This window comes from Delphinapterus leucas, chromosome 4, assembly GCF_059928025.1.
Source record: "Delphinapterus leucas isolate spDelLeu-1000000601 "Yukka" chromosome 4, BTC_Dleu_Yukka2, whole genome shotgun sequence".
Taxonomy (NCBI): Eukaryota; Metazoa; Chordata; class Mammalia; order Artiodactyla; family Monodontidae; genus Delphinapterus; species Delphinapterus leucas.
Window position 1 is genome coordinate 134,310,065 of NC_143132.1, and position 25,777 is coordinate 134,335,841.

Sequence of the window (25,777 nt, forward strand, 5' to 3'; positions counted from 1 at the left end):
CAACCACTCTTCCAAGGACAGTGGTTCTCCACTGCATGCATTCTTGCTCTCGGGTACCCGCTTCTGCCTCAAAATACCTTTCACCGTAAAGAAGCCTCTAATTCATAGCACATAGACTTTTTCAGGCTTTTCTGGAAACAGACTTATTTCCTTTTGTCTTCCCACCTAAACAAACCTTGTGGCCTGTATGTGCGCTCACTCTCTGTCACTGGCCTTGGCCTTCTGTCTTTGCCCTAATTAAAGATGCTCTTTCCAAGGACACATTGGAGCATTATCATGTCTCCTATAGATAGTACTCTTTGGCAAGTCACCCCTTATTCAAGGCAAAGTATTTTGTTTTGCAAGAAAATAAGATCACTCGAGCTAACTAAAGAACAGTGTGTGTGTGTGTGTGTGTGTGTGTGTGTGTGTGTGTGAAGCAGGGCTGACATTGTGAGGATACGGCAGTGCTTGGGGGCATCTGGGACAGGAATCACTGCCATCCCTCAGACCTCACAGAAGCTGGAAACCTTCTGAGTTCCGGCCGTCAGGATGGCTGGGGACTTGGGCAGCAAGTGTTCACACCGCTTCACCCAGCACTCTACCATATTCACCTGATGAGCCACTGGCCACGTGTTTGGATCTTCACACTCCACCAACCAACTTGCCTTTCACTGTCCGTTCTCGAGTCCTGGAAGAGGAAAATCACTGGACCAGCTCTCATTTAGCTTCAGACAATAGGCCAGCCCTTGTCTAAATCTCATCACTTTTCCAAATACTCACAGCCAGGAGGGGAGTCACAGCCATGGCAGGCTGCTTTCAGTAAGTCTGCAGAAGGCATCTTAGGGACATTGTACTCACCTAACCCACACCCCGAATTTGTCATGTCTGAGTATCGCAGAGAAGATTTGGGTGCCCAGACTCATGTTCTCCTATAAATAAGCAACCAGCTGGATGTAAAGCAACCAGACCATCAGGCAACAGCATAAGTGTCTCTCCAAATGGTAGAGGCACAGGAGGCTGGGGTCTATCGCCCATGGCTCTGAAGACAGTGTCATATGACAGTGCCAGGAGATGGGTTCAGATTAAGGAAAAGGAAGGAATTCACTAAAGCTCAGGTGTCCTCCCCACCTCTGGTTTATGGCAGGGGGAGGTAGGCTCCTGCATGTGTGCCAGTGCTCTATGCAGGGCTGCGGCCACATGGATGGCAGACGGGACCGACCCTAGGAAATCCCAGCTACGCACAAAAGGAATTGTCACGTGAGTCCCACGTGCCCCTACGCAGAGACTGATACTCCTCTGAGCCTCACATCCCCTTCCCTGCAGGGTTTTCAGGGGATTCACCGGGGGAGGGGCCAGACCTAGAGGACTAAGGTTTCAGGAAGGCCCTCTGTGACTCAGCCCCCTGCTCCTTGCCGGATATAAGCCTGAAAACATCTGATAGCATAAGCATCTGAGGACTCACCAGCCTAACCTGAAGACACCATTGCCATGAAAATCTGCAGCCACAGAGCCTGGAGGGAATTCAAAGAGACTGAAGGGATGTGCGGGTTGCAGATACTGCAAAGGAATTGGACACAGTAATTAATGGAATCTTATAAAACAAATTCAAATTGATGGGTCAGTAAATGAGAGTATTGCCACCCAGACTGAAACTGATTTAAAGGAACATAAACTGAGTCAATAATAAATGTGGAAGGAGATAGAAGTCAGGGGAAGTATCTAGTGTAGCATTATTGGAGTTGATGTTATTTATTATAGGGGATTAATACTAATAAAAAAAAAGTTCCCATGACAAAGCCTTTGAAAGAACCTACAATATAAAACTTAGATCTATAAGTAAGATCTGGCTTTAGGAGCTTAGTTGAAAATATTAAATAGGGGACAGCAATTTAATTAAATATAAAAATGATGATATGTTGCTGGGATTGTATCTAATCATGGGAGGAGGGATCTTGAACAGAGGGCCCTGGTGGGATCATAGGTTGGGAAACAGAGACATTTTTGTAAAGAGGAAATTTGCAGAGCATCGAATGTGAGCTTCCTTCCACCCGTCCCCACAGGGCTCCCTGCAGGATTCTGTACCAGGACCTCTTTAAGTGGCCAAGGCCCTCTGGGGTCTGCCTGTTTCCCATCCCCTCCAGAGAGAGACACCCCCCTTTCCTGGCTGCCCAGCCCTCCTGGCATCAACACCAATGCTGAATATGTACACGGGCAGCCCTGCCCCATGTCTATCATACACGGAGCAGACAATCCCAGAATCACCCGTGTTCTACACATAAACCAGGAGAAGGGGAAACTCCTGGAGCTGAAGGAGTGTGATCCATCACAGATGACTCTGATTTATAGGGAGGAAATTCAGGATGGAGAGTTGTGATGCTGCTTAATCCCAGAGCAGCTACCTCTAACACCTCCCAGAGCACTCCCCCAGCCCCGCACGGGCTCACACGAGAGAGGCCGCAGCTGGGCTCAGGCTCCGTGTGGAGGGGGAAGGACCCCGGTGCCCTCACGATTGGACTTGGAGCTTGCACACAGATTACAGGAAGGAAGCATGGGCTGACTCTAACAGCGAGAGACAGACAGCCCACCAACGGAGTGGCCAGGCCTTCTCCACAGCCCTTGAAGACCTGCTCCAGCATCAGCAAGTCAGGAGGGCCTCCCTAGATTTCCTGCCTCCCCATAGGGTTGGGACATCCTCCTCTGTGCTCCCAGGACACTTTCTGCAGAGGCTTCTTCCCCGGCACTTAGCCTGTTGTCTGTGGTCACCAGTTTAGTGACCCCTCTCCCCACTGGAGTGGGTCCTGTTCACTGCAGCCTCCCAAGCACCCAACAGAACCAGGCACAGTGTGGTGGATGGAATGATTGGCAGGGGACCGGCATTTTTGGAGGAGAGCTAGTCTTCAGACTGGCGGTTACAGCCCCCTGAGGCCTTAGCCATCCAGCTGAGCCGCTGGCCGGGGACCGTCTTCGGGGACCGCCTCAGCTGCCCACCCATGGTGGGGATGGAAAACATTTGAGGGTGACAGGGGGGTATCAAGAAATGCCCAGCCACGGCATTTCTCCTCAGAGGCAATCTGACTTAGTCATCCCTCCATGCAGCTGGGCCCCAAAGATGTGGCCTCTTTCTGAGCCCTGGAAGGCAGGCCAAGATGGGGCCAAGGCCCCTGCTGGTGCTGTGGGGAGAGAAAGGGAGCCCATTCAAAAGACATCTGTGAACTTAAGATGGGACACGAGTATATGTTGAAGCTGAGTGATGGGTACATGAGGGCTCACTATACGACTCTCATTTCTCCATAATAACATAATTTTTAATAAAATAGATTTTAAAAAGACATCAACCTCACATGATTTTCCCTCATGCTGTTGCTCTCTCCCCGCCTCCTCTAACACACCGGTCCTCAGACTGTGGTCCCCAGACTAGCAGTACTGGTATCATCCAGGGACTTCCTAGAAACGCAAGCCCACCCAAACCTACTGAATCAGAAACTCTGGGGTGGGGCCTGGCAAACTATGCTTAACAAGCCTTCTAGATGATTCTGATGCACACACATTTTTGAGAACCACTGGGCTAATGTATTTTATTCATAATCTTCAAAATCATGACTTCCACAGTGGTGGTATTTCAAGTTGTTGGAAGATCCCTTCCCATTGTCTTTGGGAGAAGGTATCCTCTCCACAGCTGGCATCCTCTTGGCCCCACACCAATTACACCCTGGAGCTGGGACTCAGCATCCCTTATGCAGAGGATGCGATGGTGCCCTGGCTCCGCACTCAAGGGGTCCAGCCTCTGACAGTCATGGGCACAGTTCTGAGCTCTTAATAGATATCTCATTTGACAATCTCAACAACCTTAGAAGGAAGTTACTATGATCACTTTCATTTCATAAATGAGGAAACCAGGTTTAGGGGCATGAAGTAGTTCACCAAGTTCACCTAGCAAGTAAGTGGCAAAGCTGGGATTCCAGAGCCTGAGCCCTAACCATTAGGCATCACCACCTTACATTCCTGTCCCTTGTCTGGCTCTGACTGTGTGGCCCAGGATATCTCACTCCCTAGATCAAGCCTGCACTCGGCTTGGACCCTGAGCATAACTCCCTGTTTTAATTACATATCCAGGACCTGGAGGCTGGGGCTACAATTTACTCACCCCCAAGGATGCTCACTTTGTCAGTTAGGAAGCTTCTGGATGCAAGGAACAAATTAATGGCCCTAGACAACAGGTAAAATCTATCACTTCATCTAAAAAGGGGCTCCCAGGTAATGTGGCTGTCTGGTGGGTTAATGCAGTAGTTCCGTGGTGACATCAAGGACCCAAGTCCTTTTCTTCTTTCCTCTCAGCCATTCTCAGCATATACCTCTCTCCTCAGAGATCAGCTCACCTCATGGTCACAAATTAACAGCTGTAGTTCCTAGCTTCATGATCAGACAAGAAGAAGAGGGGCTATTTCTTCCAGGTATCTCCTATTTCAGAGAGAGGGGTCCTTTTCCAGCAGACCTCCCCTCATGTCTCATTAGCTGAAAATAGGTGACACGCCCATCCCTAAACCAACTGCTGGCAAGGGGAAAGGAGAATTACTTGATGAGATCAGCTTAGGTGGCTGAATGCCTGAGTTACCCAGTACAGGTGTGGACACCCCAATACAACTGGGATTCTACAAAGGGGAAGAGAAAGGAATGGCTGCTCTACGTCCTTCCCCAGGAGCCCATGCCTGGACCTTGTGGGAGAAGGAACTCTCCTAGTAGGCAGCCCCAGAGGGGATTCTGGTATTGTTACCAAAACCTACCCTGACTGATAGCGACACAAAATCCCTCCCCGTGCTACACAGACATGAAACTAGAGGTGTTTGCTTCAGAGAAATTGAATCAGACATGCTTTGGATGAGAAGACACCAGGGGTGGTGATGAGTAGGGGAGAGGCATCATTCTGAAAGTTCCAGCCCTCTCCCTACCTCACAGGCTGCTGATGGCCATGTTATATCCAGGCAGGAAACTGGAGAATATTTTGGAAACTGGAAAACTGCCCCAAGAGAAAACACTCTATAATTTGAGTTCCCCCCAAAAGACATCCCAGTCCCTGCCTGACCTCCTTAGAGTAAAGCCCAATCCCCAAGCCTTATGTAGCCTCTTAAATGTGAGCAGACAGCCAAGGATGCCCAGAATGGCAAAAGTCAAGATGGGGTCAAATAACCACAAACAAACTAAAGCAAAAAAGAAGATTTAAAAACTTGGGAGAAACAGAATTCAGGGGGAAGAAAAACATTTTAAATAAATATTTAGAGAGTTAAGAGAAAATACTTCACACAGTACAAGAATATGAGAAAATAATGACATATTTGAAGAGGGAAGAGAGAATAAGAGTTTTATGAAATTTTTAAAAGTTGAAATTTAAAACTCGATTTAAAAAATAAAAGATAATTTACCAGAAGTTAGAAATTTTAGAAAGATGACAATTAGGGAGAACAGATAAGGAATAAAAGAATCAATTCAGGAGTTCCAAAGTCCAACAGAGGAGTTGCAGAAAGATCAGAGGAAACAGAGGAGAGGGAATTACTAAAGAAATAACACAAGAAAATTTCCTGGGACCGAAGGACATGAGTTTCTGCACAGAAAGGGCCCATCAAGTGTCCACCACCATGGAAAGATGAAAAAAAAAGGCACATGATCATGAAGGTTCCTAACACTGGGGCAAAAATTTCCAGACAGAAACAAATCAAAGTCACATATAAATGATCAGAAATGAGAGTGGCATCAGACCTCTGAACAGAAACTTCTAAGTGCAGCAGAAGACAAGAGCGCAGTTCCTTCAAAGTGATGAGGAAAAATGATGTTTAAATGAGAACTCCAAAAATAGTCAAATTATTAATCAGGTGCCAATATAGACATTTCTGAAATTCAACAAATATTCAAGGTCCTGGAATCATGCACCCTTTGTCAGGAAGCCACAGGAGATCATGATTCACCAAACCAGGGAATAAACTAAGAAAGAGAAAGAAATGGGACCCAGGACTTGGGAGCTGCTGGGATGACAGTGAAGGGAGGTCATAGAGTGACAGTCACAGGTATGCGGAAGGCCTGGAGAGGAACCAGGAAGGATGGAAAAGCCAGGTTTGATGTCCCCAAGCAAATGTGAAGCTGGTAGATACCAGCTGGTTTGGAAAAGAGCTCTGGGAAATTGAGTGATAGAGACATGAAGTTAAAGCAAATTAAAAAATGAGGCAATTAACCCACTTCCCCACCCTCACGGAAAACGATAAACAATAAGTTGTTAAAGAAAGGAAATGTAATCCTAGAATAATAGGCTGCTTAATGGTCAATTATTTCTATAGGCATAGCATGGCAAACGCTGAACATTTATTTAATCAAATCTTGTGGCATAAACAGTTTGGGAGAAGGGAGGTGTAAAAGTGTGTGTGTGTGTGTGTGTGTAAAAGGGTTAAATCCTAACCTTCAAATAACATGTTAATAGATAATATTAAAGCTGGAGAATCAAGAAACTGAAGTACAATTATGTATCACCGAGAGATGGAGATAAACAGAGGAAACAGGTGAAAGGGTCTCTTGAGAATGGTACCCGGGTGGTCAGGAGGAAGACAGGCACCACTGTTGTCCACATCAACCTAACTGCACTGTTTGAATTATTATTAAACTCTGGTCATGCTATTTTTGCAAAAATGTCTTTTGAAAACGTAAATGATTCTCACCTGCTCCAAGAGAACGCCCCACAGCCTGGGCTTCTCACTGCGACCCCGCTGGTGACCCTGCATACTTCCAGGTCAAGAGTGGACGTGTCCTCATTGGAAACAGCACGTGGCCTCACCTTGGTTGCTACAGAACTCTTCATTTTTAACAAACATGACTTAAGCCTTTGAAAATGTCCAGGGAGAAACCAACCAGCCATTTTCCAAGTTGGCCTCAAACCTCCAGTGTGAATTTTCTGCATCCCTGAGACCAATGGCAGCAGCGAGCCCATTGGAACGGGCTTCAGTGTTGTGAGGCCAATCCTAGGACTTCACAGCAGCTCTGGGGCCTTCAGACTGATGCTAGACGGCATGGTTCCCACCATCCTGTCCAGCCCCAGACCCCCTCACCCCACCACTACACGGGTTTCAGCATCATGCCTTCTTCTCCCAACCATACTTCTTAGAATCACCTGCAACCGGGGCAGTAGAGTGGAACAAAAAAGAATTTAGACAGAAAAGACCCCGTGTTCAAATTCATACCCAAACCCAACTAGATGTATCTAATATTTATTTCTCTGCCATCAATTGATCACCAGTCATAGTCCAATAATGCTGGTACAACATGCTAAATACCTTACCTTTCTTAGTCAGGGAGGCTAAATGACTCGACCAAGGCCACACAAGGTAGTAACTCAGCTCTGTGGGCTCCAAAGTCTGAATTCTTTCCGTTATTCCAGACTACCTCTATAAGTGAGGTGGGATACATTTTATCCCCAGGAGGGGTGTGAAGCCTCACTGGGAGAGTATTTATAAACAAGTAAAGCACTACACAAATGTCATTTGTTAATTTGAGAATTGTTTATGCCAGGGCACAGTCCAGAGTGGGAGGAAGATGCCAGAACAAATAGCCACAGCTCTGTGATGAGAGTTTCCCCCCTTCACCCCCCTAGTCATTTCTGGGAGCTCTCAGATACCTGTCGCATGCCTCTGGATGGGTCCCCTGACTGACCGTTTCACAGCAGTCCTTGTCCTTCACTCTAGCCCTTCTCTTTCAGGGCTACATGCTGCTGAGGCCTCGGGTATCTCCAGGCACCCCAGTGCCCACATCACAGCCACCCTCACCATGCAGTACCTCCACGACCACAGCAAGAAGGCTCCAGAGCCCTGAGCTGCCAAAATGGGGCTGTGGCTTCTGGAGCCACAAGGCTGAGGCCTGAAGCAAGAGGATGCTTTCCTTCCCCTGCCCCACTTCCTGTGGGAAGCTCTGCCACTCGGTGTCAAAGCAAGGTTGCTCCTGAACCCAAAGTCTTTCAAGATCGCCACTGAAAAATCTCCTTTCATCTGTACCCTGGGTCTTACACGTGTCCCAGGGACAATGAACTGGGCACAGATCCAAGTGACAGCTCCTCTAAAGACAGAGTGTTTGTTCCTGAGCCTAACTGCTGCCTGACTCCCTCTTCCCAGGAGGCTCCCCAATCCCTCATGAAAATAGCCTACCCCACCTCAGCTACTCTTCCAGGCACACGCTGACATGGCTGAGGGCCTACGGTGGGCTGGCTCCCCAGCACACGCGTGTGCACACACATGTACAGCTACCCCCAGCCCACCCTGGATCATCTGCCTGGGCACCCTTCCATGGTCAAGGTCCAACACACTTGAACCTCATCATTTGAGGACAGAAGGCAGCAGGAGGACATGTGTCTCCCCACATTTCACAGCACTGCCCTGAAATTTCAAGGGATACATATATTTAGCAATTGACGGCTATGTAATAGAGCATAGGACCTGATCATCTGGGAATAAAATGTACAAACGGGAGAGATTTGCCAGAGCTTTGTGCTGTGATGGGGTAAAATGCACAAAGTTTTCAACCAGCCAGACATTGCCGAACAGGGCAAAGAGGAGAGCCATCCCAAGCCTGGAGGGGTCTCACTCATGCAGCTCTCCACACCCACTTAACTCATACTGAGCCTCAAAATCCCCAGACTGCTTGATCATTCCCTCAATGACCCATCAAGATAATGAAAACCTCCCTTTTTGTGACCTATTCCCTTGGGGCCTGGGCCCCTGCAGGCCAAGCTTTGTTGTTGTTGGAAATCCCTGACCAATCGGGCAAATTAATCTCTGATAAAAGATTAATGCAAGGATGGCAAATGGATTTCATTTCTGCTGCCAACCGTGATTGATCAGTAGCGCTACCCAGAGTGCTCATTTCATGAGGACTGTGGCCAGAGCTTAGCTCAGCAAGCAAGAGTGCCGGGATCAATTCAGGATGTCTGCCTTGAGCCCTCTAGGGACAAGGGCATCATAAGTGCTGCTTGTCTGCCATCCAGGTATCAGTGGCTGCCCTAGGTGACCCTGTCCCTTTCTCTCTGGGTACATATCTGCATTTTGGCATGGTCCCTGAGGGAAGGAAGACTTATTCCAGATAGTGAAAGACCTTGAGCCCATGTAGAGGTCTATAGAGCAGGGGCACCCCGCCAGCTCTCATGTGACAGCCCTTTTCATGTGCCAGGAGGACCTGACCTCACCAACAGCATCTCAGAGGGCCCTCAGCACTGCTCCAGCCCATGGCAAAAAGATGGTTGAACAGCCATCTATTCCAGCTCATGTCAATGAACATCATTAACCTGTCCCCGCCAGGGCAGTGTCAACCACCGTGTGTGACTATCGTGAGCTGCCCATCAGTGGTCAGGCCCAGGTACAGTGAGCAGCCACCTGCTCTAGAGACTCAGGTCCCCAGGAGGTGGGTTGGAGTCTGGTCAGGCTCTTCCAAGGTGAAGAGAAAGTGGATCAATCTTGTAAATAAACCCTGGGTGCAATGAGACCCTGCACATTTAGGCCTCACAGTAGATCCAAAAGGAATGAGAGAGTCCCTGCCTCTGAGAGGTTATTTTTGTTTGAATTTGTTTGCTTTTCCAGGGCTGCATATGCACTGGCTAAAGTGTTAAATATAAAGGAGTCTGAAAAGTTAGGCAAACCCTGGAGATGGGACCCCTGCTTCTCAGAGACTGGATATGAGACCTAGGATGTGAGAGGAGAAGCAAGCTGATTCTGCTCTGTTTCTGTGTGTCTGGCAGACCCTGGGCTGTCTCCCTCCAAAGAGAGTCTAGAAACTCCAGCTAGGCCCCACCTCTCCAGCGAGCCATGGCCCTTCCATTCTGGGATCCACACACTATTTGCAGAAGTTTCCAGCTCACCAACAAGTCCCAGCTTGTCCAGCTCGTCCAAATAAAGCACATCAGGACCATGATGGCAGATTGGCTCATCAGAGAGTTGCACTGGGAACAGATGCCTGCAAATAGCAGGTGTGAACTAGCCTTGGCTCCAGAGGAGAGAGGCTTCCAGTAAAAATGTCTTCCTATGGGCAGAGTTTGGGTTAGAGGGACTCATAATCACGATGTTCTGTGGATTCAACAGGAACACACTTCTTAGTTGAGCTTCCATCATTTTCTCTCTCTCTTTATTCTTGTTTTTCTTTTTCTTTCTCTATGTAATTCTTTCTGTCTTCTTCTTTTTCTCTTTCTGTTTTCATTCTCCTCTCATTCTACAAGTGTAAATGTCTACCGGATGTCAGGTGTGGTCCCAGGTGCCGGGGACACAGACATGAACAAAACTCAATCCTTCTTCCAGGAGTTCCCAGTCTAGAAAGGAAGATTTTAAAGCTACCTATGCAGAAGTACATGGCGGCATGGAAGCACAGGAGAAATTCTTTGCAAACCTGCAAAGAATTTAGCATTTGAGTTGGAATTTGCAGGATTAATTGATGTTAAGTGGAATGTCAGGTAAGGACACTTCAAAGACACTCCAAGAGGCAAAAGCACCCAGGTCTGAAAGAGTATGCAGTGTTTGGGAAAGTGCAGACAGCAAGGTGTTGCCATGCCAGTGAATAGCAACTTCAGACCTGTGGCTAGACGCAGATGCAACAGCCTTCCATGGTCTTCCCCACCAGCTGCCACAACTGCATAAGGTCTAATCCAAATAATAATTATTCCAGGTCATTCATACTTGTTCTGCTGCTCTGATCAAACTCTAACTGATACACTAGAGGTCAGCAAACGTTTTATGTAAATATTTTATTTTTTTAAAATAACTATATGTTTTAATTTTTATATTAAATATTTATATACTTGCCTTGCAGACTAAGAGGCAAACTGAGGATATTATAAAGGTACTTAAATTTAAAAAGAGAAAATAAATTTTCACAAATTTTTTAATAAATTCAAAACATAATAATATTAATTGAATACAATTTTTTTGGTAATACAAGTCTACTTATGAGAAAAACAGAATTCTTTCAGACAAGATAACATTTCACTTAATAGCAATTCAAAGTTAGTGCTCCCAATCATCAAATACATTTCAAATTTTCATTTGCAAAACGATTCTTGGCTTGTGGGTCACACAAAAACATGCAACAGGCAAGATTTGGCCTGGGAGCTGTCGTGTGCTGTTCCTGTGATACACCCTCCAAACAGGAAGAACTTTCAGGGCTGAGGAGATAGAGAACCTGCAAGCTCTTAATCAAAACTTCAGAAAGATTTCACCCAAGGAACTAAAGATGAGCTAAGTCTTTTTATTTATTTATTTTTTTATTTTTTATTTAAAACATTTTATCAAGAAGGCACATTTATTTTTTTTTATACAGCAGGTTCTTATTAGTCATCAATTTTATTCACATCAGTGTATACATGTCAATCCCAATCGCCCAATTCATCACCCCCCACCCCCACCCCCCCACAGCTTTCCCCCCTTGGTGTCCATAGGTTTGTTCTCTACATCTGTGTCTCAATTTCTGCCCTGCAAACCCGTTCATCTGTACCATTTTTCTAGGTTCCACATATATGCGTTAATATACGATATATGTTTTTCTCTTTCTGACTTACTTCACTCTGTATGACAGCCTCTAGATCCATCCACGTCTCAGCAAAGGATGCAATTTTGTTCCTTTTTATGACTGAGTAATATTCCATTGTATATATGTACCACATCTTCTTTATCCATTCGTCTGTTGATGGGCATTTAGGTTGCTTCCATGACCTGGCTATTGTAAAGAGTGCTGCAATGAACATTGGGGTGCATGTGTCTTTTTGAATTATGGTTTTCTCTGGGTATATGACCAGTAGTGGGGTTGCTCCTTCATATGGTAATCCTATTTTTAGGTTTTCCATACTGTTCTCCATAGTGGCTGTATCAATTTACATTCCCACCAACAGTGTAAGAGGGCTCCCTTTTCTCCACACCCTCTCCAGCATTTATTGTTTCTAGATTTTCTAATGATGCCCATTCTAACTGGTGTGAGGTGATACCTCACTGTAGTTTTGATTTGCATTTCTCTAATAATTAGTGATGTTGAGCAGCTTTTCATGTGCTTCTTGGCCATCTGTATGTCTTCTTTGGAGAAATGTCTATTTAGGTCTTCTGCCCATTTTTGGATAGGCTGTTTGTTTTCTTAATATTGAGCTGCATGAGCTGTTTATATATTTTGGAGATTAATCCTTTGTCTGTTGATTCATTTGCAAATATTTTCTCTCATTTTAAGAGCTGTCTTTTCGTCTTGTTTATGGTTTCCTTTGCTGTGCAAAAGCTTTGAAGTTTCATTAGATCCCATTTGTTTATTTTTGTTTTTATTTCCATTACTCTAAGAGGTGGATCAAAAAAGACCTTGCTGTGATTTATCTCAAAGAGTGTTCTTCCTATGTTTTCCTCTAAGAGTTTTACAGTGTCTGGTCTTACACTTAGGTCTCTAATCCATTCTGAGTTTATTTTTGTGTATGGTGTTAGGGAGTGTTCTAATTTCATTCTTTTACATGTAGCTGTCCAGTTTTCCCAGCACCACTTATTAAAGAGACTGTCTTTTCTCCATTGTATATCCTTGCCTCCTTTGTCATAAGTTAGTTGACCATAGGTGCATGGGTTTACCTCTGAGCTTTCAATCTTGGTACATTGTTCTATGTTTCTGTCTTTGTGCCAGTACCATATTGTCTTGATTACTGTAGCTTTGTAGCATAGTATGAAGTCAAGGAGTCTGATTCCTCCAGCTCCATTTTTTTTTCCCTCAAGACTGCTTTGGCTATTCAGGGTCTTTTGTGTCCCCATACAAATTTTAAGGGTTTTTGTTCCAGTTCCGTAAAAAATGCCATTGGTAATTTGATAGGGATTGCACTGAATCTGTAGATTGCTTTGGGTAGTATAGTCATTTTCACAATATTGATTCTTCCAGTCCAAGAACATGGTATATCTGTCCATCTGTTGGTGTCATCTTTAATTTCTTTCATCAGTGTCTTATAGTTTTCTGCATACAGGTCTTTTGTCTCCCTAGGTAGGTTTATTCCTTGGTATTTTATTCTTTTTGTTGCAGTGGTAAATGGTAGTGTTTCCTTAATTTCTCGTTCAGATTTTTCATCATTAGTGTATAGGAATGCAAAATATTTCTGTGCATTAATTTTGTATCCTGCAACTTTACCAAATTTGTTGATTAGCTCTAGTAGTTTTCTGGTGGCATCTTTAGGATTCTCTATGTATAGTATCATGTCATCTGCAAACAGTGTCAGTTTTACTTCTTCGTTTCCAATTTGTATTCCTTTTATTTCTTTTTCTTGTCTGATTGCCGTGGCTAGCACTTTCAAAACTATGTTGAATAATAATGGTGAGAGTGGACATCCTGGTCTTGTTCCTGATCTTAGAGGAAATGCTTTCAGTTTTTCACCATTGAGAATGATGTTTGCTGTGGGTTTGTAGTATATGGCTTTTATTATGTTGAGGTAGTTTCCCTCTATGCCCACTTTCTGGAGAGTTTTTATCATAAATCGGTGCTGAATTTTGTCAAAAGCTTTCTCTGCATCTACTGAGATGATCATATGGTTTTTCTCCTTCAATTTGTTAATATGGTTTATCACATTGTTTGATTTGCGTATATTGAAGAAGCTTGCATTCTTGGAATAAACCTCACTTGATCATGGTGTATCATCCTTTTAATGTGCTGTTGGATTCTATTTGCTAGTATTTTGTTGAGGAGTTTTGCATCTATGTTCACCAGTGATACTGGCCTGTAGTTTTCTTTCTTTGTGACATTCTTGTCTGGTTTTGGTATCAAGGTGATGGTGGCCTCGTAGAATGAATTTGGGAGTGTTCCTCCCTCTGCTATATTTTGGAAGAGTTTGAGAAGGATAGGTGTTAGCTCTTCCCTAAATGTTTGATAGAATTCGCCTGTGAAGCCATCTGGTCCTGGGCTTTTGTTTGTTGGAAGATTTTTAATCACAGTTTCAATTTCAGTGCTTGTGATTGGTCTGTTCATATTTTCTATTTCTTCCTGATCCAGTCTTGGCAGGTGGTGCATTTGTACGAGTTTGTCCATTTCTTCCAGGTTGTCCATTTTATTGGCATAGAGTTTCTTGTAGTAATCTCTCATGATCTTTTGTATTTCTGCAGTGTCAGTTATTACTTCTCCTTTTTCATTTCTAATTCTATTAATTTGAGTCTTCTCCCTTTTTTTCTTGATGAGTCTGGCTAATGGTTTATCTATTTTGTTTATCTTCTCAAAGAACCAGCTTTTAGTTTTATTGATCTTTGCTATCGTTTCCTTCATTTCTTTTCCATTTATTTCTGATCTGATTTTTATGATTTCTTTCCTTCTGTTAACTTTGGGTTTTTTTGTTCTTCTTTCTCTAATTGCTTTAGGTGCAAGGTTAGGTTGTTTATTCGAGATGTTTTCTGTTTCTTAAGGTGGGCTTGTATTGCTATAAACTTCCCTCTTAGAACTGCTTTTGCTGCATCCCATAGGTTTTGGGTCGTCGTGTCTCCATTGTCATTTATTTCTAGGTATTTTTTTATTTCCTCTTTGATTTCTTCAGTGATCACTTCATTATTAAGTAGTGTATTGTTTAGCCTCCATGTGTTTGTATTTTTTACAGGTCTTTTCCTGTAATTTATATCTAGTCTCATAGCGTTGTGGTCAGAAAAGATACTTGATACAATTTTAATTTTCTTAAATTTACCAAGGCTTAATTTGTGACCCAAGATATGATCTATCCTGGAGAATGTTCCATGAGCACTTTAGAAAAATGTGTGTTTTGTTGTTTTTGGATGGAATGTCCTATAAATATCAATTAAGTCCAACTTGTTTAATGTATCATTTAAAGCTTGTGTTCCCTTATTTATTTTCATTTTGGATAATCTGTCCATGGGTGAAAGTGGGGTGTTAAAGTCCCCTACTATGAATGTGTTACTGTTGATTTCCCCTTTTATGGCTGTTAGTATTTGCCTTATGTATTGAGGTGCTCCTATGTTGGGTGCATAAATATTTACAATTGTTATACCTTCTACTTGGATCGACCCCTTGATCATTATGTAGTGTCCTTCTTTGTCTCTTGTAGTAGTCTTTATTTTAAAGTCTATTTTGTCTGATATGAGAATTGCTACTCCAGCTTTCTTTTGGTTTCCATTTGCATGGAAAATCTTTTTCCATCGCCTTACTTTCAGACTGTATCTGTCTCTAGGTCTGAAGTGGGTCTCTTGTAGACAGCAAATATATGGGTCTTGTTTCTGTATCCATTCAGCCAATCTGTGTCTTTTGGTGGGAGCATTTAGTCCATTTACATTTAAGGTAATTATCGATATGTATGTTCCTATTCCCATTTTCTTAATTGTTTAGGGTTCGTTATTGTAGGTCTTTTCCTTCTCTTGTGTTTCTTGCCTAGAGAAATTCCTTTAGCAGTTGTTGTAAAGCTCGTTTGGTGGTGCTGAACTCTCTCAACTTTTGCTTGTCTGTAAAGGTTTTAATATCTCCATCAAATCTGAATGAGATCCTTGCTGGGTAGAGTAATCTTGGTTGCAGGTTTTTCTCCTCAACACTTTAAATATGTCTTGCCAGTCCCTTCTGGCTTGCAGAGTTTCTGCTGAAAGATCAGCTGTTAACTTTATGGGGATTCCCTTGTGTGCTATTTGTTGTTTTTCCCTTGCTGCTTTTAATATGTTTTCTTTGTATTTAATTTTTGACAGTTTGATTAATATGTGTCTTGGCGTGTTTCTCCTTGGGTTTATCCTTTATGGGACTCTCTGTGCTTCCTGGACTTGATTAATTATTTCCTTTCCCATATTAGGGAAGTTTTCAACTACAATCTCTTCAAATATTTTCTCAGTCCCTTTCTTATCTCTTCTTCTTCTGGAACCCCTATAATTCAAATGTTGGTGCGTTTAATGTTGTCCCAGAGGTCTCTGAGACTGTCCTCAGTTCTTTTCATTCTTTTTTCTTTATTCTGCTCTGCAGTAGTTATTTCCACTATTTTATCTTCCAGGTCACTTATCCGTTCTTCTGCCTCAGTTATTCTGCTATTGATCCCATCTAGAGTATTTTTCATTTCATTTATTGTGTTGTTCATCATTGTTTGTTTCATCTTTAGTTCTTCTAGGTCCCTGTTAAATGTTTCTTGCATTTTCTCTATTCTATTTCCAAGATTTTGGATCATCTTTACTATCATTATTCTGAATTCTTTTTCAGGTAGACTGCCTATTTCCTCTTCATTTGTTAGGTCTGGTGGGTTTTTATCTTGCTCCTTCATCTGCGGTGTGTTTTTCTGTCTTCTCATTTTGCTTATCTTACTGTATTTGGGGTCTCCTTTTGGCAGGCTGCAGGTTCGTAGTTCCCGTTGTTTTTGGTGTCAGTCCCCAGTGGCTAAGATTGGTTCAGTGCGTTGTGTAGGCTTCCTGGTGGAGGGGACTAGTGCCTGTGTTCTGGTGGATGAGGCTGGATCTTGTCTTTCTAGTGGGCAGGTGCACATCTGGTGTTGTGTTTTGGGGTGTCTGTGGACTTATTATGATTTTAGGCAGCCTCTCTGCTAATGGGTGGGTTTGTGTTCCTGTTTTGCTAGTTGTTTTGCATAGGGTGTCCAGCACTGTAGCTTGCTGGTCGTTGAGTGAAGCTGGGTGCTGGCACTGAGACGGAGATCTCTGGGAGATTTTCGCCATTTGATATTATGTGGAGCGGGGAGGTCTCCTGTGGACCAGTGTCCTGAAGTTGGCTTTCCCACCTCAGAGGCACAGCACTGACTCCTGGCTGCAGCACCAAGAGCCCTTCATCCACACGGCTCAGAATATAAGGGAGGAAAGGCAGAAAGAAAGAATTCGTAGAAGTAGAAAGAAAGAAAGGAAGGAAGGAAGAAAGCAAGCAAGAAAGAAAGAAAGAAGAAAAGAAGGAAAGAAAGAAAGGAGGGAGGGCGGGAAGGAGGGATGGAGGGAGGAAGGAAGGAAGGAAGGAGGGAAGGAAGGAAAAAAGAATGAAAGAAAAAAATAAAGTTAAATAAAATAAAGTAAAGTATAATAAAGTTATTAAAATAAAAAATAATTATTAAGAAAAAATTAAAAAAACAAAAAACAAAAATACAGACAGATAGAACCCTAGGACAAATTGTGCAAGCAAAGCTATACAGACAAAATCTCACACAGAAGCATAGACATACGCACTCACAAAAAGAGGAAAAGGGGAAAAAATCATAAATCTTGCTCTCAGAGTCCACCTCCTCAATTTGGGATGATTCGTTGTCTATTCATGTAATCCACAGATGCAGGGTATATCACGTTGTTTGTGGAGCTTTAATCCGCTGCTTCTGAGGCTGCTGGGAGAGATTTCCCTTTCTCTTCTTTGTTCTAACAGCTCCCAGGGGCTCAGCTTTGGATTTGGCCCCACCTCTGCGTGTAGGTCGCCGGAAGGCGTCTGTTTTACGCTCAGACAGGACGGGGTTAAAAGAGCCGCTGATTCGGGGGCTCTGGCTCACTCAGGTCAGGAGGGAGGGGCACGGAGTGCAGGGCGAACCTGCGGTGGCAGAGGCCGGCGTGACGTTGCACCAGCCTGAGGTGTGCCGTGCGTTCCCCCAGGGAAGTTGGCCCTGGATCCCGGGACCCTGGCAGTGGCGGGCTGCACAGGCTCCCCGGAAGGGAGGTGTGGATAGTGACCTGTGCTCGCACACAGGCTTCTTGGTGGTGGCAGCAGCAGCCTTAGCATGTCCTGCCAGCCTCTGGGGTCCGTGCTTTTAGCCGCAGCTCGCGCCTGTCTCTGGAGCTCCTTTAAGCTGCGCTCTTAATCCCCTCTCCTCGCACACCAGGAAACAGAGGGAAGAAAAAGTCTCTTGCCTCTTCGGCAGGTCCAGACTTTTCCTGGACTCCCTCCCGGCTAGCCGTGGCTCACTAACCCCCTGCAGGCTGTGTTCACGCCGCCAACCCCAGTCCTCTCCCAGCACTCTGACCGAAACCCCCGAGCCTCAGCTCCCAGCCCCGCCCGCCCCATCGGGTGTGTAGACAAGCCTCTCGGGCTGGTGAGTGCCTGTTGGCACCAATCCTCTGTGCGGGAATCTCTCCGCTTTGGCCTCTGCACCCCTGTTGCTGCACTCTCCTCCCCGGCGCCGAAGCTCTCCCCCCTCCGCCACCCGCAGTCTCCTCCCACGAAGTGGCTTCCTAGTGTGTGGAAACCTTTCCTCCTTCACAGCTCCCTCCCACTGGTGCAGGTCCCGTCCCTATTCTTTTGTCTCTTTTTTTTCTTTTTTCTTTTGCCCTACCCAGGCACGTGGGGAGTTTCTTGCCTTTTGGGAGGTCTGAGGTCTTCTGGCAGCATTCAGTAGGTGTTCTGTAGGAGTTGTTCCACGTGTAGATGTATTTCTGGTGTATCTGTGGGGAGGAAGGTCATCTCCGTGTCTTACTCTTCCGCCATCTTCCCCCAGTCCTGTTTGTTGGAAGATTTTTAATGACAGTTTCAATTTCATTACTTGTGATTGTTCTGTTCATATTTTCTATTTCTTCCTGGTTTAGTCTTGGAAGGTTATACCTTTCTAAGAATTTGTCCTTTTCTTCCAGGTTGCCCATTTTATTGGCATAGAGTTTCTTTTAGTAGTCTCTTAGGATGCTTTGTATTTCTGAGTTGTCTGTTGTAACTTCTCCTTTTCCATTTCTAATTTTATTGATTTGAGTCCTCTCCCTCTTTTTCTTGATGAGTCTGGTTAATGGTTTATCAATTTTGTTTAATGGTTTATCAATTTTGTTTATCTTCTAAAAGTACCACCTTTTAGTTTTGTTGATCTTTGCTATTGTTTTCTTTGTTTCTATGTCATTTATTTCTGCTCTGATGTTTATGATTTCTTTCCTTCTGCTAACTTTGGGTTTTGTTTGTTCTTCTTTTTCTAGTTCCTTTAGGTGTAAGGTTAGATTGTTTATTTGAGATTTTTCTTCTTTCTTGAGGTAGGCTTGTATAGCTATAAAATTCCCTCTTAGAACTGCTTTTGCTGCACCGCATAGGTTTTGGATCATCGTGTTTTCATTGTCATTTGTCTCTATGTATTTTTTGATTTCCTCTTTGATTTCTTCATAGATCTCTTGGTTATTTAGTAACGTATTGTTTAGCCTCCATGTGTTTGTGTTTTTTACACTTTTTTCCCTGTAATTCATTTCTAATCTCCTAGCGTTGTGGTCAGAAAAGATGCTTGATAGGAATTCAATTTTCTTAAATTTACGGAGGCTTGATTTCTGACCCAAGATGTTCTGGAGAATATCCTGGAGAATGTTCTGTGCGCACTTGAGAAGAAAGTGTAATCTGTGGTTTTTGGGTCGAATGTCCTATAAATATCAATTAAATCTATCTGGCCTATTGTGTCACTTAAAGCTTGTGTTTCCTTATTTATTTTCATTTTGGATGATCTGTCCATTGGTGTTAGTGAGGTGTTAAAGTCCCCCACTATTATTGTGTTACTGTTGATTTCCTCTTTTAGAGCTGTTAGCAGTTGCCTTTTGTATTGAGGTGCTCCTATATTGGGTGCATATATATTTATAATTGTTATATCATCTTCTTGGATTGATTCCTTGATCATTATGTAGTGTACTTCCTTGTCTCTTGTTACAGTCTTTATTTTAAAGTCTATTTTATCTGATATGAGTATTGCTACTCCAGCTTTCTTTTGATTCCCACTTGCATGGAATATCTCTTTCCATCCCCTCACTTTCAGTCTGTATGTGTCCCTAGGTCTGAAGTGGGTCTCTTGTAGACAGCATATATATGGATCTTGTTTTTGTATCCATTCAGAAAGCCTGTGTCTTTTGGTTGGAGGTTTAATCCATTCACGTTTAAGGTAATTATCGATATATATGTTCCTATGACCATTTTCTTAATTGTTTTGCGTTTGTTTTTGTAGGTCCTTTTCTTCTCTTGTGTTTCCCACTTAGAGAAGTTCTGTTAGCCTTTGTTGTAGAGCTGGTTCGGTGGTGCTGAATTCTCTTAGCTTTTGCTTGTCTGTAAAGCTTTTGATTTCTCCATCGCATCTGAATGAGATCCTTGCCAGGTAGAGTAATCTTGGTGTACATTCTTCCCTTTCATCACTTTAAGTATATTATGCCACTCCGTTCTGGCTTTTAGAGTTTCTGCTGAGAAATCAGCTGTTAACCCCATGGGAGTTCCCTTTTATGTTACTTGTTGTTTTTCCCTCATTGCTTTCAATAATTTTTCTTTATCTTTAATTTTTGCCAATTTAATTACTATGTGTCTTGGCATGTTTCTCCTTGGGTTTATCCTGTATGGGACTCTCTGCACTTCCTGGACTTGGGTGGCTATTTCCTTTCCCGTGTTAGGGAAGTTTTCAACTATAATCTCTTCAAATATTTTCTCTGGTCCTTTCTCTCTCTCTTCTCCTTCTGGGACCCCTACAATGCAAATGTTGCTGTGTTTAATGTTGCCCCAGAGGTCTCTGAGGCTGTCTTCATTTCTTTTCATTCTTTTCTCTTTATTCTGTTCTGCAGCAGTGAATTCCACCATTCTGCCCTCCAGGTCACTTAACCGTTCTTCTGCCTCAGTTATTCTGTTATTGATTCCTTATAGTGTAGTTTTCACTTCAGTTATTGTATTGTTCATCTCTGTTTGTTTGTTCTTTAATTCTTCTAGGTCTTTGTTAAACATTTCTTGCATCTTCTCAATCTTTGCCTCCATTCTTTTTCCGAGGTCCTGGATCATCTTCACTCTTATTATTCTGAATTCTTTTTCTGGGAGGTTGCCTATCTCCACTTCATTTAGTTGTTTTTCTGGGGGTTTATCTTGTTCCTTCATCTGGTAGATAGCTCTCTGCCTTTTCATCTTGTCTATCTTTCTGTGAATGTGGTTTTTGTTCTACAGGCTGCAGGATTGTAGTTCTTCTTGCTTCTGCTGTCTGCCCTCTGGTGAAAGATGAAGCTAAATCTTATTAAAACTGCAACCCATCTCTAACCTAGCTCAATCCCTGGTTGGATTTAGATGATAGTCTTATCTAACAAAGAAAAAAAGGAATCCTGGCTGATTTAAGATATCACCCAAAGCCTCTACAGTTCTGTTACACACAATGACAAACATGTAATGAAAAATTACTAGATATGCAAAGAAACAAGAAAATGTGACTGATAATAAAAGGAAAAACAAATAATAGAAATAAGTTAGAAGACTTTAAAATAGCTGTGTCTAATACATTAAAGTGGACACAGCTGAAGAAAGGATTAGTGAACCCAAAGACAATTCAGTCGAAAATATCCAAAGTAAAGCACAGAAAGATTTATCTGAGAAAAAGATCATTCTGCCTGCAGAGTACAGGATTGCTGGAAACAAAAATTAAAGTCAAAATACCTTGAGGGGAAGAGTAGAGATCTTTCAAATCATCTAAAAGCAGCCAGGGTGAGGTGCAAATAACACCCAAAGCATTCTTCTCCACCCCCTTAAGGAAAAAGGGACCTTATTCAAATTTCTTTTCCCCTGTATAGCCTTACTCAGCTGAATTTAAGTAAAATCAGAAGTCTCTTGAAGAAGCATCCCCATAATAGCGTCAAACTAGGTCTCTTCATTTCCCTTCAATGATGGCTGAAGCTGGAGGAAGAGAAAAGGAACAAAACCTTAAGATTCCCCAGATTCCTGGCTTTTCCTTAGGTAGGGGAGGTAAAGAGTCCAGGCTCCAAGCCAGCCTGCCAACTGTCTCCTCTCTGACTGGTTCCCAGAAGGTTAGCAGAGATTCTGCACCACCTACAACCCTCCTTGGAAACCAGAAGTTTCTATCTGATCAGAAGTTATCACATACAACCAATCCAGATCTTGTCAGAAAACCAGTTTACATGAAAATCAAATAGTGAGCTGGGAGTAAAGGTGGGGAAGTAGTCAGGCAAATTCCCTTTCAGAGGGAAAGCTCTATGTGATGTTCATTCATTCAGTAACAGGAAAGCTCTACTGTGTGCCAGGTGCAGGTCTAGGCCTGGGAACACAGCAGTAAACAAGACAGGCAAGGTTACTGCTCACAGAGCTATAACCTTCTAATATATCAAAGGCACTTTAATAAGTGGAAATTAAAAGCAGGAAACTAAAACAGGATGATGTAATATAAAGTGGTAATTTGGGTGGTCAGGGAAGGCTTCTCTGAGTTGGTGACATTTAAACTGAGATCTGAATAATAAGAAGGAGCCAGCCCTGGGTTAAGAGCATTTCAGGCAGAAGCAACAGCTCCAGCAAATGTCCCGAAGGCTAGTGCGGCTGGAGGGCCCTGGGTGCTGGGGAGACTGATGAACAGTGAGGCGGGGAAGGCAGGAGGAAGCCAGTATGTAGATTCTTCATCATTCTGACACGGAGCTTTGTGTTATATGCAATGGAAAGTCACTGGGGATTTTAAACTGCACCAAAGGGTCTTCTGGGTTTTCTGTGTGATTCCTGCTACCCTTAGGCTTGATATCCTGGCTCCAATTCTCTGGCTCTTCATGAACCTCCCCCCAAATTCCTCTACTCCTCAGCCTTTGGCAAAAGGCTCAGGCCAAAACTCTTAGAGTCATTCTTGACTCTCCTATTTCTCTCACACTCTATTTGAAACCTGAAGAAAATTCTACAGGTTTTAGCTTCTGTGTATGTCCAGTGTCTGACACTTCTTGCCACCCCTCTGCTGCCACCCTCATCTAAGCCCCTGTCATCTCACGCTGGGTGGTTGAAAGTGTCTGTTTCTCCTCTCGCCCCTACAATCTATCTGGTGCCCACAGTAGCCTCTTAAAGAGCCAACCACATAAGATCGCATCTCAGCTCAGAGCCTCCACCTCACTCAGGGTAAAATCCAAAGTTCTTACAAGTGCTTGTAAGGTATCTATGGCATCTGCCCCTCATCATTTCTCTGCCTTCACCACCTCCCACTGCCCTGACTCCCTCTCTCCCTGGGACACCACTGTCCCGGCCACCAGCATGCTTACTCCTTCTCCTCCAGTGGGTCGCGGCTCAAAGGCCACCTCCCCGTGAAGTCCTGCCTGCCTACGCCATTGAGTAAAGCAAGCTGCCCTTACCCCGGCACTCTGTGTCCTCTTTACCCAGCTTTACTTTGCATTTTTTGTAGGTCTCATCACCTTCTAAAACATTCTATAATTTACCCATTTATTATGGTAACTGTTTAGCATCTGACCTCTCCCCCAACATGGATGAATTTCCTGAGGGTAGGCATCATGTTTGTGTTTTTCCCTTTATGCCAAACTCCTAAAGCAGTGCTTAGCATGTAGTCAGTGCTCAATATTTTTGAATAAATATTGTTGGATGTATCAATAATTTGTAAAATTTTATACAAGGCCCTAGACCAGCACAGATCATGACAATTTTTATATCTGTAGTATTTCACTCAATCATTCAAGAAAGAAATAGCTTTATGAAAAGAAAAAAATTGAGCACTGTATGCTGAGCACAAATGTACTACTTTGGCTTCAGCTGGACATGGTGGGTTGAATACACATGTCCTCTCCAGACCCCAGCAAAATAATAAAAAAAGAGGTAAAACAGAATTAACCAATAAAAACAAAAAGAATACGAGGCAGATGACTACAGACAAGATACCAACAGAGCATAATGTGGAAAGCTGATGGACAAGGGCAACCATGTTGGCAGGCTAGCTGAGGGTGAAGGATGCTTGTCTGAAGGGAGCAAGCCAGGAGGCAAGCTGGTTCCTGCTCCACCATCTGGAACTGCAAGAAGGGAGGCTGCTCTGAAGTCTTGGGGGCAGGCACGCTGAACACAGGAGAAGGTTGAAGAGCAGTGTAAGAGAGAGTGAGACCCCCATACCCCTTCCCTCCACGTGAACAGAAACTGCATATGTACTGCTGATTTAACCCAACTTGTGATATAAAGAAATTGGAAAGATGTTATCGGGAAATGTCTGTGTGATGGGTGGGGGGGGCAGGAGATGAGAGGGATAAGTTTTATTCCATGTTTGAAATTCAGTAGAAAATAGGTAAAGGCTAAAACTCAAAAGCCAGCAGCCTAAGGATGGTGGAAACTGCCAAAAGAGTTGAAAGTGGTCACCTCTGGGGAGTGTAAATTGTGACCGAGGAGGGACGGGACAGGAGCCCGCTGTTTCTCATTATAAGCCTTATAGGATGATTTGTCTTTTTAAACTATGTCTATGTGTTACTTTTATAAAAATAAAATTGAATTTCTGGCTGCTGTGTGGAGAATAGATTGGAGGAGGGCAAGAATGGCAGCAGGGAAACCCATTAAATTGTCCAGCAGAGAGATGATGATATCCAGGACTGACATGGCAGGAATTGAAGAGGAGAGGACAGGATGCATTTGCAAAGTTTCGGAGACAGAGTCCACAGGACTTCCTGAAGGACTGAATATAGGCAGTGAAAAAAATGAGAGGAACCAAATGTAATTTGTAGGCACGTGGCTGGAGCGACTTGGTGCAGGCAGGGTAGAAAACAGGGTGAGACCTGCGAGCCCCAGGGGTTCAACATCCAAGGAGGTCCTGGAGCTTGGGGCCATGCAGGTGCAGGTGGGGCCCTGAGAGCGGGGCCCCTGGAAGGCTGTGCTGGCCCCACCCTCATCCCAGCCTCGATGTGGCAGGTTCTGGTGCTATTTACTTACATGGAGAAATTAGTGGCAAAAGCAGAGAGGTCACAGTGGAGGACAGAAATTAAAAACATTTTATTTTGGACAAGTCATGACTGAGTCATCTGTTCGTGGTCTAGTAAAGTTGTCAAGCGGTTCAAGTCTGCAGTTGGGGGTAGTCACAAGTGAGAGAGAAATTCGGATGTCTCAACATAGAGATGGTGCTTAAAGCCATGTTTGGGACGGGGGAACCCAGAAAGAATTGTGTGAAAGTACAGGAGGGGCCAGGTCGCAGACATTCAGGCATGTAACAAGGAAGGGCAGAGGGACCAGCAGGGTAGACAGAGAGGGAGCTGCCGGGCAGGTAGAAGGGAACCTGGGAGAGGCTGGTTTTCCAGAAACCAAGAAGAGAGCCTTTGCAGAGGACACTGTCCTGAATGCCTCACACCCACAACCTTCACAGAAATGGTGCTGTGAAGAGGCCAGAATGCTTTTTGTCCTCTGTCTTGCCTCAGGCCAGCCCCTTGTGTGACCACCTGGGACTCCGTATTGCCCATGCTCTTCCCTGCCTGTGCTGTTGTTTTATTCACTGTCCATTCTGCTCCCTCCCACCCCCAGGCCACCACCGCCCCTGAAGCCTGCGCCTCTCCCTGCTTCCCAGGACCTCACAAGCCAGGCAGTGATTCTGGTCTTGCCCCTCACGGCTTTCCAGGGACTGGGCTTGAGCCATTCTTTTTTTTAACCATCTTATATCGCAACAAAATCTGAGTTCTGTTTGCAAGGCCGAAGTTGGGATGGTGGTAGCGGGGCCAGGGTAGGATTCCCCACCCCTACTGGGTCTACATGGTATTCCTTGGAATCACCCCTTAGATTTGCCTAGCATTTCACAAATTACTTAGTGCTTTTAACTTGTGCATTATCTCATCTGGTCTCAGCACCACCCTCTAAGCAGTGTGGACTCTTGCTATCCCCTTTTATAGATGGAGAAACAGGTTCCCAGAGTTGAGGTACTTGCCTGGTTTTGTGTTTATAGTTGGGACAGAGACAGGTCCTAGCACTCAAGTCGAGGTCTTCAGATGCAAAACTCTGCCCCTTTATTCCTCTTCCATGAATTCCCAGTTGTCTGTCATTTACATGTCACCCTCACAACCGCCACATCCATGTGTCTCCTTTGCTATTGTCTACTTAATATTTTCAAAGTGAAAGTTTTTCATTAAATAAATGTACCTTAAAAGGAAGCTTGATAAAGCCCCAGGTTTGATGTTCTGGTACACATGCAACTTTA